The sequence below is a fragment of the Phalaenopsis equestris genome, unplaced genomic scaffold (assembly GCF_001263595.1).
Source record: "Phalaenopsis equestris unplaced genomic scaffold, ASM126359v1 Scaffold000513, whole genome shotgun sequence".
In the NCBI taxonomy this organism is placed as follows: domain Eukaryota; kingdom Viridiplantae; phylum Streptophyta; class Magnoliopsida; order Asparagales; family Orchidaceae; genus Phalaenopsis; species Phalaenopsis equestris.
The window spans coordinates 2,708,638-2,723,557 of record NW_018164953.1 but is presented as its reverse complement, the minus strand read 5'-3'; the positions used below and the strand labels follow the sequence as shown (position 1 = coordinate 2,723,557).

At 36.8% G+C, this 14,920-nt stretch overlaps 1 protein-coding gene across 2 annotated transcripts in view; it reads left to right on the top strand.

Annotated features, from left to right (window-relative positions):
* Window positions 1–14,920, top strand: part of LOC110028565 — a 29,999-nt gene that overhangs the window by 5,912 nt on the left and 9,167 nt on the right. The window lies entirely within an intron of this gene.

Genomic DNA, 14,920 nt, shown 5'->3' with positions numbered 1-14,920 from the left:
AACTCAAAATTTAAATATTTGATATGTGAATATGTATGTGAATGCCTTTAAATATTAGGTAAAATTTTATCTTCGTGAGAGGAATGTGCAAGCTTTTAATTCTTAGTTTTCTAGGATTTTCTGCCCTTAGAATTCATCAGTGGCTTTGGTTTCTAATAGCATGGTATCTCGGTTATGTTATGCTGGTAGTACTTAGTTGAGGATTTTCTGATTTTCCAACGTAATTATATGATTTTGCTGGTATACCACATTCTATTTTATATTAATATATATGCCAACATAATCTATATATTCTTACTAGGATATCACTTAGTCATCTCTCATCACCATAGTTTAAGATTAGATGTGCTAATTAACTCAATCCTACTCACGAAGAAAGGCTGTGATACTAGACTCACCTTGGCTGACCTGATTGAAACAAAATAGTCAATAATTAAGCTTTGAATGAACAATAGATTAGGGGAACTACCATTAATAATAAAAATTTAGGTGGTGGGCCAATAAATTCCTAAATGTTTACATTTTGTAACCTATAATGGGATGTTTTAACTTTATGGTAGTTTGATTTAATATTGTTTGTATTTTAAAATTATGAGACATAATTCTCTTTCTTAAGGTTATTTATTCATGGAGCTTTATTTGGGACAGACATTTTTACAGTTTTGCTTTCCAGACTGCTATAGAAATGTTTGACTACAACTTTTTCTTTGTTTTTTGAACGTTTTTGTGGTGAGAAATCAAATTTATTAGGGTAGTAGTTGTTAAGAAGTTGTTTTTTGACTTATTGTTGATCTTCGTAACTGCTCTGCTCGCCTACATAATTTCGTGCACAGGAAGTTCATTTAATAGATTTTTACTTGCATAAATTTTTTCATCGGGGCGTCATTTTGCAAAACAAACTGTGCAAGCACATCCGAATCGTTGAGGCGGTTCAAATGAGACTTTTCGCTTCCGAAGTCAACTTACGTCGAAGGGTTAAATATTCATGCTATTTAAATATTATATAAAATTTAATATATATTTTTCTATTTTTATATTTTTATATTTTTATATTTATAATATATATATTTAAATTTTATGTTCAAATTTTCCTCCATAGTCTTCATTCAAATTAACTAATTGTTAGATATTATTGGAGCTGCTCCATTTAATTCAAATCAGTATTAATTTCAACCCAAATGAGCAGTTCTGATTTTTCCAGTTATTTTCTCAATGAATGTGGATGCAAGCAGGAAAAAATTCAATGCAATTTCATAAGTTTGCCCTCCTCTCACTCCCCTCATTATTAATTTCTTTTTTTTAATGTTTTTTTCTCTTCTATCTCATGCAATCACAAGCCCTCTACTCTATTATGCCATTCATGCTCACAAAACCCAACGACATGCCTCTCCTGAAAATAAAAAAGGAAATCTCCCTCTCCTCCCTATGCACTCCTCGCTGTCACCGATGATTCCCGTCGGCGACCCAACTGCCTACCGACACGGCAACCCGCAAGCCCTTCCATCCGAACCACCCTCTTTCCTACCTGAGAGAAAGAGAGAAAGAGAGATAGAGAGAAAACGAGAAAAAGATAGAGAAAGAAATAGTGAGAAAGAGAAATGGAGAGTGAAAGAGAACGAGAAAGAAAGAGAGAGAGAAACATATAAAGAAACAAATAAAGAAAGAGAAAAAGAAGAGAGAGAGTTAAAAAAATATTTTCTCTTTGACTCGAAATTTGTGCATCGTCGCCACTTCACATCGATCTCATAAAAGTATAAAAATGTTGTGCTCTAAAACTCTTTGTATTCATGTTTGTGGCGTGTTTGGCTCGATAAGAGGAATCCGTACATGTTTTTTAAGTGGTGGGGAAAGCTTATTACGACATTTGCGACACAACCTATTTGTGACGTGCCTACCACAATGAGCGAACTCATCATGCTTTTAAAAGAGTAGCAGGGAAGATTCGTCAATGACATTACATATGTGCTCTAATGTTTGCTCGCTGGTATCCCATACCTTTATGGGCGCAGTGATTTTCAAATACTTTGATCTTGGTGTTTCTTGACACCGACCATATACGTCTTTAAAGGGCGTGGTGGTTTAGCCCAGCTTTCCAAATATAGATCTCCTCACGGGGATGACTTTAGAAGGCTGTCAATTGTTGCTAAAATTTTTTGTAATATAAACTTGCGAAAATACTTAACATTGGACTACAAATGCTTGCAAATAATATAAAATTTTGGTTTTCTTTTAAACTTGCAAAATAATTCAAAATTCCGGGTCTTTAAAACTTTCAAAATAATTCAAAATTCAATTTATACTTTAAAAAATATCTGAATTTGAACCGTGAAGATTTAAAAATTAGCTTAAATATGAAATATCATAAATTTGTGGTTAAATTCAAGTGCGTAAATGTCACTTTAAATGCTAAGTAATGATTTCATATGCTTAATCACCACCGGATCTACAACCCCTCTGCACTAGCGGACAAAAGATGAAGTAAAATGCTTAGCTGAAATATTTGTACACATTTATGCATTTTTTTCCATCTTATGACAAATAACAATAACCCCCCCCCCCCCCCCCCCCCCCCAAACACAATTTATACCTTATTTGATTTTGAACTGTGAAGATTTACAAATTAGCTTAAATATGAAATATCATAAATTTAGGGTTAAATTCAAGGGCATAAATGTTACTTTAAATGCTAAGTAATGATTTCATATGCTTAATCACCACCGGATCCACAATCTCTCTACACCAACGGACAAAAGATGAAATAAAATTCTTAGATGGAATATTTGTACACATTTCTAATGTTGCACATTTATGCAAATAACAATCCCCACCCCCAAGAAAAAAAGTCGGTCCGAATTCACAAATTTTAAATACTCGTATGTGCTCCACCGCCTATTTTATTTCACTAAATGTAGATATTTGAGAATTTTGTACGGTTCAATTGCATGCTTGAGTTAAAACACAATTCATTTCGAGAAGTGCACCCACCTTTTAAGGGCCCGTTTGGGGCAACTTATTTGGTGCGGTGGCGTTTTGAAAACGCACCTAGCCTGTTTGGGTAAACTGCGTTTTGACAGCTTATGCGTTTTCAAAACGCAGAAAACAACGTTCTCACACCGCACCTATCTATTGGCAGCGGTCTAGCTTTTCCAAAAAAATAGAAATTTGTAATAACAACCGCACATAGCTTATCAACAGATTATTTTTAATCAGCTTATCAACAGATTATTCAATAAGCTGCAGCTGCCCCAAACAGGCCCTAAAGCTTTTAAAAAACTCTCATTTCTAAATTCATATTGAAAATTTCTAACTTTGCACACTCTCAAATGGGCCTTCTTTTCTATAAAGCAAAGTTGTAAGTCCCATACGTTAGTTTGATATTTTTTCTTAAATGGACTGTAGTGGACAAGACTGAGCCTCCACTAGGCTAGTCAGATCCCCTTCTTAATAGAGACTATAGTTGGCATGACTAATTATTTTAGGATGCTTAAATGATATCAATAAAAAATCCACAAATAAATATTTCAACTCATTCTCCTGATAATGGTCATGTGGAATGTGAATTTCAATCAGAGGGGTTTATTGATTAAATTAAAATTTCAAACCATATAATCTAAGGAAAAACATTTAAATAAAAATCCACATCACTAAAAAGCTAAGAGCAAATAAAACCATCCATGTTCTACTATCATTTGTCAGAGTGGTCAAATTTAATGTTAATTTAAACTCATATAAGAAAATATCATATCAAGTATATAACTAAATTCAAACTTAAATAACTCTATGCCTATGAGGACGTGAGCAGAGTTTTCTGTCCGCGTGGTCTTGCTGCCAAATAACACCACAAGAAATGATTACGATCAAAGCCCTCTGACTGGGTGGTTTGTCGTCAAATGACATCGTTATATTACTTCCACGACTGTAGGTCTTATATTCCCTAATAGTTTTTTACCCTTTTGAGTTATAAATCAAATAGTATATTTGATAAGATACAAAGCCCTCTGTTTAGTTAAGGTCGACATTAATTAGGCTTCTTAGACAAATATTCACCCCAGTTCTATAATGTTCCATTGGACGAATCAACCCATTGTTACTAACAAAAATCTTTATGTCAGCTTCGGTCGACTACCATATCTGACTAAGTAGAATAGAGTCCACAACATGCCAAGATGACAAAACCATGGGATCTTGATCGGTTGCGTCATCATTTCCCCCACCATTTGCTCATAAGCTCACATTGATGATTTTCATGAATTTTATATCTCAAGTTTGATGCTGCTATATGTTTGCAATCAACTCTCTAATGACTAATCTTAATCAAAAGTACTCCCGTTATTGGGAGAGGTAATTAATCGTAAGGGCTTGAGCCTATGAGAAAGCTCGAACCCCACATCTTAATGTCCTCGCAAAATGAGGGTGAAATCTCTAGGTAGTGTCTTATCTACCATCTCATCTACATTCTAAAAATTCAACCTGGAACCTTACGAAAAACTTCACTCATCTCATCTCATCTACATTTTGAGGGAGGCCGGGTGCCTTTTCGAATTTTCAGAGCCCACAGATTTCTAATGACTCAGTTGGAGAAGTTTCTTTTTCCAGCTTTGGTTAGTCATATATATTCGCTATAATATAGCTTAAAAATATTAAAAGTTGAATGAAAAGTCAAATTATTTTCATTTATTATAATTACTCATAAACTTGAGTGAGTTTTCTCTGGTGAACATCAGGGTTGACTTGTGGATTTCAATTTGAGAATCTCCCAACAGAAATGTAATCTTTATCTAGTGAGCATTAATGTATGGTCTGTGGATCTCAATCAGAAAATCTTTCGCTGAAAGGTCATAACAGAAAGATAAACTTTATTTGGTGAGCATCGAAGTATAATACATGAATCTTAATCTGAAAGCTTGTTGACGTACTATACATGGCATATCTACTCTAAGTCTTCATGTGATGCCTCATTTTGCAACTATACTAGCACCTCGTGCTCACCAACTCGTGCGAAGATCAAAGGTTAATGATATCGTTGTTGGCAAAGCTCTTTAAAAGATGGTCTTTGTATTTGAAAGGCTGGCTCCTGTTGAAGCCTCGATCATGAAAAAAGATTATTGTTAGATAGAAAGTCTTCTTAGTGTCTGTCCTCAAACTTGCCACTCTACTCGTCGACCACTAGACAGGCATGATATTGAAGCTTCCTCATTTGGAGGAAAGTTGTCCAGGAGACAACAGAAGAAAAAGAATTATGGAATGGCTTAGCAGTCGCAGTTGAAGCAACCTGTCGCTCCGCTAGCCACACAATTAGAAACATGTGTTTCTATCCGTAATAAATTTGATAATTTAAATTGAATCAAAAAGAACAATTCTATTACTGAAATAAAATAATTTTTTTTGGAATCAACAATATTAGACTCCTATTGAGGAGAAAAAGAGACTTGAAATAGTTAGAGTGAAGTCCTAAAGGTCATTAATGAGAAAGGTTTTATTGAGAAGAAATATGAAATACCTATTGTGATCTCGATTAACAATGAGCCTGTTAAGAGAATCATCTAGTGTGAAAGCCCAATATCGGTCTAGGCAAGTCCCACTCGTTGAACATTGAGGCATGACACTCAAACTTTGTGTACAGGAATCCGCCACGAAATGGTCTCGGCAAAACGATAAGCAAATATAGAGGCTGAAACCTCATTAAGAAAAAAAGAACTTTTAATGAAAAAAGCATGCATCTAGTTAGAACTCCTTGAGATCCATCGTCAGTAAAATCAGCCATGTTTGGATTATAATCAAAAAGCAGCCTTAAAGGTGAACCTCATTATTATGGTCGTATCCCACCAGGTATGGCTACTATCCTGCTTGATGATTTGGAGGTTCTAGTCGTTGATGATTGTTCAAGCTCACATTAAGAAGCTTCGGTCTGTCGAAGTATCTACGTGTCATGGATCTCCACCTACACATCAAAGAAAATTAAAGAAATGAAACATTGAATATAGACCTTATTGACAATGCAATTGATAGACCTTACAAGTTATAATCCCGAAAGCGAGTATTCCTACTTATTTAAAAGTCTAAAATGGGTTAAAAAGAATAGCTCTACCGGTGACATGATGAAATCCTTTTGGGTTCAATAACATTAAGCTCTTCCAATTAAAAAAAAAAAACCCGAGACTTTATTTACTGAAGTGCACAAGATCTTAATGGTTGTAAAGAAAATGAGCTTAATGAAGAGAAGGTATTAATGTGAGTTGTGATTGGGGCTAACAGTGCCCCAATCAAGAAGCTATCTTCTTGTATAACAACTTAGAAATTAGCCCAAGAAAGTTATGTAAGATGGACATCGTGATGTGATACTTAGACTATGTGTTTAAAAATTCGCTATCGAAAAGTCTCGGTGGAAAGGAAAATGGATCTGGAAAACCCAATCCCCTTCAAAAAATTTGAAAAAAGAAAAAGACGTGAAATCTAGTTAGCACATTTAAAAATCCGTTGTCGGTAAAATCTGTCGAGAATGGATTCTATAGAAGAAACAACTATAATGATGAATTTCATTATTATTGGCTTATAGAGAGTTTTCTGGAAGAATCTCACGAAGTATGGCTATCATGTAGCTCGATGGTTTGGAGATTCTCATCACTAACGCTAAGGCCATAAGTATATTTGTTCAAAACTACATGAAAAGGCATCCTTCTATTGAAGTATCTATATGTCTTGTATTCTTGGCTATTGTGACTTTTTTCATCTTGATTATTAATCTTTCACTCCAAGAGGGCACGATGCTTATATGTTCTCATTAGGAATTAAATTATCTGAATGGCAAAAAAGACGGGATTATTGAAAGTTCAGTGATTGCTACTTGATCAATCAATCATTCAACCTGCTCTAGTTCCAGAAGCGAGTGTTCATGCTTGTAATCAATTTAATAATCTAAAATTGGTTAACATGCATAACTTTGTCGGTGATATTGAATAACTTTTTTTGAGCTCAACAAAAATAAGCCCTACTGAATGAAATCAATTTAAATTTTTGCCATCCAGCTTAATGGTTTGAAGATTCCCATCACTGATAGTAGGACTACTTATGCAAGACTATGTCAGGAAGCTATAGCCTATTCAAGTATCTGCATAATGTTCATGTCTACTTGCACATCAAAGGAAGCCCCAATTATGAAGAAAATTATCATCAAACATAAATTTTTTTGTACTAATGGACGCTATTGTTTTGCCAAGTCATATGTACTAGTGATGAATGACTTTGAAGCTTCCTTGCCTGGAGATAAGCTCTTTTAAAGCCAAAAAAGGAGTTGCAATATTGAACTTGAAGTTTAGCAACTATCGCTAAAGAGAAGAATAGATCAACAAACTTTATAATAAAAAATTAAACAAGTTATGTGCAGTGAACATCAGGGTTCGATTGTTGGATATGGAGCCTGTTTCTGCCTACCTCCCTCTCCACATCGCGCCTCACGCGAAACCACGTTTCTGCCTCCCGCTCTTCTTCGTGTCACGCCTCACGCGGAACCGTGGAAAGCTTCTTGCGTGAAGCTTTCCGACTCCCTGCTTACCTAAAATAAGCCTTCTAGCTTATTATAAATAAGAAGCAATGAGAGTCTGTTAAAATCCATCCCAAAATCATCCCTCTTCGGCTGAAAGAAAAAAAAGGGAAGAAAAGTTTTTCTCTTCCTTCAGTTTGCTAACATGGAAAGAGAAATTTTGCCTCCTTTTTGTTTTATTCACTCTAAGTGGCTTTAGAGAGAGAGAGAAATAAAGAGAGGAAGAGATGAAGAGAGAGAGAGGACGGGAGAGAAGAAAAAATAATTATTTTTTTGTAAACATCGAGGTGTTTGACGATATAATTTCTCGAAATAAAAATCCTCTACAACACGTGGACGTAGGCAAATTTGTCAAATCATGTAAATTTGTGTGGCTCCTTTTTCTGGTGTATTTTTCTCATCCCAATTTTTTTTCACTTTTTGTCGTCGTTTTCTACAACAATTGATATCAGAGTCTTAATTCGGATCTGAGGAAGAACGATGACCGGAGACGAAGTAAAGGTTTCAGGGATCGAGAAGTTTGACGGCACAAATTTTGGTTACTGGAGAGTACAAATAGAAGACTACCTCTATGAGAAGAAACTTCATCTTTTGTTCCTGGGAAAACGATCGGAGATGGATGAGGCCGATTGAAATCTGTTGGATCGACAAGTTCTAGGAGTTATTTGATTGACCCTATCGAGATCAGTTGCATACATCGTCATCAAAGAGAGGACCACTGCATATCTATTGGCGGCTTTTTCAGGTATGTATGAAAAACCGTCGGCAAATAACAAGGTGCATCTGATGAAAAATTTATTTAATTTGAATATGACACATCTGAATGACTTTAATACTATCACAAATTAATTATTTGTCGAAATTGAATTTGACAATAAGATGCGTACGCTGATATTATTGGCTTCTTTGTCAAATAGCTGAGAAGCTATGAGAATGACATTTAACAACTCTGCAGGTAAAATTAAACTGAAATATGATGATATTCGTGATTTGATTTTGGCTGAGTAGGTTCGCAGGTAGGATTCTAGCGAGGCCTCGAGTTCGAGTTCAGCACTGAATGTTAATTTCAGAGGGAGATCACAAGACAGGAACTCAAACAGAGGAATATCAAAATCAAATCACATAGACAAGAGCAAGTTGAAGCCTGGTCAGCAAGTAACCTGCTGGAATTGTGACAAAACTGACTACATAAAAAGAAACTATAAAAATTCTAAGAAAACGAAGAACATCAGTGCTAATGCTGTAACTAAAGAAGTGCATGATGCACTATTGCTTGCAGTTCACTGCTCTGTTGACGACTGAATACTGGACTCAGGGGCTTCTTTCCATACATCTTTCTACCGGGAGTTAATGTGAAACTATGTTGCAGGTGACTTTGAGAAAGTGTATCTAACTGATGGAGAAGCTCTGAACGTGGTGAGAATGATAGATGTTGAAATTACATTCCCTACTAAGAACAAATGGATATTGCAAAAGGTCAGACACATTCCTGAACTGAAGAAGAACCTCATTTCTGTTGCGCAATTTGATGAGGATGGTCATTCAGTAGTGTTATCTCATAGCACCTGGAAGATTACCAAAGGAGAATTGATACTGACTTAGGGTAAGAAGACCAACACGCTATATATGACTACTGGTCTAATTAACAGTGTCGATACTAAAGTTGTTGAGAGCACAACAGACACGTGACATTGCAGAATTGGACACATGAGTCAGAGATGCATGAAAGAGCTTTAGTCTAGAGGCAAGCTACCAGAACTGAAATCAGTTGATCTCATCATGTGTGAAAGTTGCATTATAGGGAAGCAAAAACAGGTTAGTTTCTCGAAAGACTGCAGAGCGCCAAAAGCAGAAAAACTGGAAGTTGTATACCTACGTCACATTCATAGATGACTACAACAGAAAGTTATGAGTTTACTTTCTGAAGCATAAATCTGATGTATTTACTGTGTTCAAAACTTGGATGACCATGGTTAATATAGAGACATATCTAAAACTGAAATGTTTGAGATCTGATAATAGTGGTGAATATATCGTTGGTGGGTTCAAGGAGTATTGTGCAGCTTAGGGTATCAGGATGGAGAAGACCATTCTGGGGACACTACAAGAAAATGGAGTTGGAGAGCGTATGAGCATGACCATCATTGAGCGTGTCAGGAGCATGGGATTGCACGCGGACTATCACCAACTTTCTAGACAAATGCAGTCAGCACTGTAGTTTACTTGATCAACGGAGGGCCTTCCGTCCCATTATATTGTGCACTACTTGAGGAGGTCTGGAGCAATAAAAAGGTCAAATTTTCTCATTTTAAGATTTTTTGTTGTCTTTCTTATGTTCTAATCAATCCCGATGCTCGTAGCAAGCTTGAAGCTAAGTCAAAGAAATGGTATTTCATTGGCTATGGAGACAAAGCATTTGACTATTATTTCTCAGATGATCAAGATCAGAAGATTATCAGAAGAATGAATGTGATCTTTAATAAGAAGATGATGTACAAGGACAAGACTGGTACAAATTATGAAGTAGCTCCTAAGGAATCGAAGTTCGTAAGGTTTGACGATCTACCAAATGTCACAGTACAGGGCAGAGATGTGAATGACGAGGAGAGTGAATCTGGGGCACCCATTCTATTATTCCGCAGTCAGGTTCAAATCATTCACTACTCCAGCTACTGTTTGCAGGTCAGTTAGGAGCAGGCGTTCTCCACAGTGTTACTCATCAATTTTGAACTATATCCTGCTGGCAGATAGTGGAGAACTACAGAGCTATGAAAAAACCTTGACATATGAGAATTTTAGCAATTGGGAACTGACTGTGAAGGAAGAGATTGATTCTTGCTTGGAAATCAGACATGAGAACTGACATAATTTCACCTGAAAATAAGGCATTATATAACAAGGAGGTGTACCGGATGAAGACTAAGCTTGATGACAGTAAGCGGTACAAGGCCAGACTTGTTGTAAAAGACTTTCAGCAGAGACACAACATTGATTACTCTGAGATATTTTCTCCTGTGGTAAAGTTCACAACTATTAGGATGGTACTGACTATGGTTGTTACGGAAAATCTATTTCTTGAGCAGTTGGAAGTGAAGACAGCTTTTTTTCACAAAGATCTTGAAGATGACATCTACATGCACCAACCTGAAGGGTTTGTGGTATAAGGAAAGAAGATTCAGTTTGCAGACTGAAGAAGAGCTTGTATGGCCTGAAGCAACCTGAAGCTCCTAGACAAAAAGTTTGATAAATTCATGCTCAATGCATAGTACAACAGATGTCAGACAGATTATGTTGCTATGTCAGGTATTTTGACAATTCTTTTATCATCCTACTGTTGTATGTGGTTGATATGCTTATTGCATGGTCTAGTATTGATGAGATCAATAATCTAAAGAAGTAGATATTAGAACACTTTGCAATGAAGGATTTGGAAGCGACAAAGAAAATCTTTGGCATGAAAATTGTTAGAGACTGAGTCAAAGGCACATTGAGACTTTCACAGACTGAATATGTGAAAAAGGTGTTTAGCAGTTTCAATATGGACCAGGCCAAACCAGTTGACACACCTTTAGGCAGTCATTTCAAACTCAACAAGAATTAGTTACTCAAGTCAGAGGAGGAACGAGACTATATGAGTAAGGTTCCTTATGCTTCAGCTATTAGTTCACTTATGTATGTTATGGTTTGCGCCAGACCGGATATTGCTTATATAGTGGGAGTTGTGAGCAGACACATGAGTAATCAAAGAAAGGAACATTGGAAAGCTGTGAAGTGGATCTTAAGATACCTTAGAGGCTCCTCAAAAACCTGCTTGTGTTTTTCAGGAAAGAGCTTGGAGGTACAAAGCTATGTCGATGCAGATTTAGCTGGAGACATTAACAGTAGGAAGAGTACTACATGTTATGTTTATACTTTTGGTGGTACCGCAGTGTCATGAGGCTCAAATCTACAGAAGACGGTTTCGTTGTCCACTACAGAAGCTGAGTACATTGCAGTGTCAGAGACTGTAAGGAGATGATATGACTGCAGAGTTTCTTGGAAGAATTGGGTAAAAAAGTTCAAAAGGGCACTCTCTACAGTGATAGAGCGTCACATTTCTTGCCAGGATTCCAACATTTCTTTCCAGGACCAAACACATTCAGATCATGTATCACTTCATTCGATCTTTGTTAGATGACAGACAATTGCTACTTGAGAAAACCTGTGGAAGTAAGAACCCTGCTGATATGTTGGCTAAGGGTGTTACTTTTGAAAAACTGAAGTTCTGCTCAACTTCAATTGGTCTTCTAACGTGAAAATATGAGCTTTGAGTTGCAGAGATAGATGATATCATGTTTGAGGAAATTGGTCGGTATAACCAGCAGATGATGCAACAAGTAGGTGGTGCAGTCAGTGTCTCAGTCTCCAAGTGGGAGAATTGTTGGATATGGAGTCTGTTCCCGCCTACATCCCTCTCCGCATCGCGCCTCACGGGGAACCGCGTTTCCGCCTCCCACTCTTCTCTGCGTTGCGCCTCACGTTGAACCGCGGGAAGCTTCTTGCCTCCCTGTTTACCTAAAATAAGCCTTCTAGCTTATTATAAATAAGAAGCAATCAAAGCCTGCTAAAATCCATCCCAAAATCATCCCTCTTTGGCTGAAAGAAAAAAGGGAAAGGAAAGTTTTTCTCTTCCTTCGGAAAGAGAATTTTTGCCTCCTTTTTGTTTTGTTCACTCTCAAGTGGCTTTAGAGAGAGAGAAGGGAAGAGAGATAGAGGGGAAGAGGAGAGGAAGGGAGAGAAGAAAAAAAAAGGAGTTTTTTCTTGTAAACCTTGAGGTGTTCGACGATGTAATTCCTCGAAATAAAAAATCCTCCGTGCTCTGTGGACGTAGGCAAATTTGCCGAACCACATAAATTTGTGTGTCGCCTTTTCTTGGTGTATTTTTCTCACCCCAATTTCTTTTCTTATTTATCGTCGTTTTTCACAATACCGACATATGGATCGTGTGCCATAAATCCACTGTTGAAAGGTCTCGATAGAAGGATAAACTGATACTGAGACTGAACTCGTATACTAAAGAAATCAGAATGGGGAATGACTGGCATCTAGTTTGCATTCCTAAAGATCTGCCTTTGATATAACCTTTTAGGAATGGGTCCCGAAGAAAAAATTTTCCTATTAATAAATCTCATGGTGGTTGCAGCTTAGCGAGTCCTTCGGGAGAAGCTCACCATGCAATGACTACTATCCATTGTGGTGGGTTAGAGGCTCCTACCGCTGATGCTAGAGTCACTACTATGGTAATTCAAGATCATGCCATGATGCCTTAATTTATTAAGGATAAAGCTTCTAGAAGGGAAGAAAAGGAGGTGCAATGCTGAGTCATGGTCTCTATGACTACTGCCTGAACTGTTGCAGCAGATGCTAAAGCTAGAAGCGAGTATTCATATCCTGAATAAGTTCAAATATTTAAAATGAATAAAAGGAATAGTTCTACTAGCAACTCAAAGCAACCTTGTTATGCTTAACAGTATTAAGCCTTTGTTACCATAAGAATACACATGAAGCTTTATTAATTGGAGTGCATAAAATTCTAAAGGCTATAAAGAAAATGGGTTTAATGAAGAGAGAATGCAAGAAACCAACATGATAAAGGTTGATAACGACTCTATTAGGAAATTACTTTGTTGTGCAAGACCAACACTAACCTAGACAAGTCTCATGCGGTGAGCATCAGAGCATGACCTTGGACAACTCATCCAAGAATCCGCTATTGAATGTTCTCAATAGAAAGATAAGCAAATTTAGGGATTGGAGCTTCATGATTAAGAAGTGAGCAAAAATAAAAAAAAGTGAAGGGTGTGATATCTTGTTTGCATTGCTAGAGATCCGCTCTCAATAATATTTATAAAAAATGAGACATATGGACTCTATTAATGACTCAGGCTAGTTAACACCCCGAAAAGCTTGCTAAGGGATCCCATCACTAACAAGCTTAATCCCCGTGGGTGGAGGGGTTATCCAATTTTTTGCTAATAGGATATGACTTTGGTAATTCCTTGCTCTCCAAAAAATTCAGAACAACAAAATGAATGATATATGCAATCCCCGCTGGAAGAGGGTTATCAAATTCAAGCTAGGAGTTAACTTTAGTTGCTCCTCACTCTCCATTATAAGCAAATTCATGTTCTCTACAAGAAGTGTTATTAAGCGCAAGCTAGCAAGAGTCAACTGCAGTTGTTCCTTGTTTTCCTTTACAGGTGACATAATCTCAAAAAAAGACCCTTGGGTCGTTCAAAGAAGTTTGAGGAGATTTTACAAGATTTTCTAGAAACTCTCTTATAATACCAGCATGCATTTCTAGCCAATCATAAAATCCCCTATGACATAGAAGACATTTTTTTTATATTTAGGTTGCATCATGTCTTAGGCCGAGATTTTCAAATACTGTTATTTACTGTCAATAGGTTTTCCATTACAAGGTTGGGCTTTCTCTACGAAATGCTCTAAGTCAAAACCCTCAGATACTCTGTCAATTGCTAGAATTACTTCTTTACTAAACGAGGAGCCAAACACTTGCGTTAATATCATGCCTGATGTCAAGATCCCTAAATGTACTTATTCAGTGTCAGAGTTCCTCTTTACAAGATAAATGATCATTTCTATTACTAAGTTGGAGTGACATTACGTTGATAGTCAAAAGTTCCGGATATTTGGTAAACATTGTGCCTTAACTTCAGATTGTTAAGTATTGTTATTTACAGCCAGATGAAGGTCTTCTCATACTTTTGGGTCAACATCGTGCTTCACACCGAGATCCCGAAATATTTATTTTACTTAAGTTCCCTCTACAAGAGAGGGGGCATGTTATTTAATTTTAGTTGGGTGACACTATGCCCAAAGTCAAAATCCTCGAGCTCCGCAACCACTGAAGTTCCTGCATCACAGGAGGTCCTCCTTTTGGATACATTTCTAACTTTAAGTCGAGATCCCCAACTGCAAAAGTGTTATCATTTGCAAAATTATTATCGGCTACAGTGGTCAACATCTTGCTCATGGCCGAGATGCCCATGAATTCAGGTTGACATCATAATCAAAGTTGAGATTATTGAATATAAAGAGTACCATTGTTGACTTGTCATTAAACAAATTCTATGCCACTCGGGTGACATTCTCTCCATAACGAGATCCCCAAGTAGATATCCATGCTATTAATACAAAAGCTATGTGCAATAGATTAAAAGAAGACACAATAAGTTGCAAATAAAACATATACGACAATTCCAGAAGTCAGAGCCTCATCTCTAAGACTCGCTAAAGTTTCGAACATCGGACAAGAAAGTCTTCCAAATCTGCAAGCTTCAGCCGGTTAAGCTGGAAAAGCTCGAATCCACTTTTTCT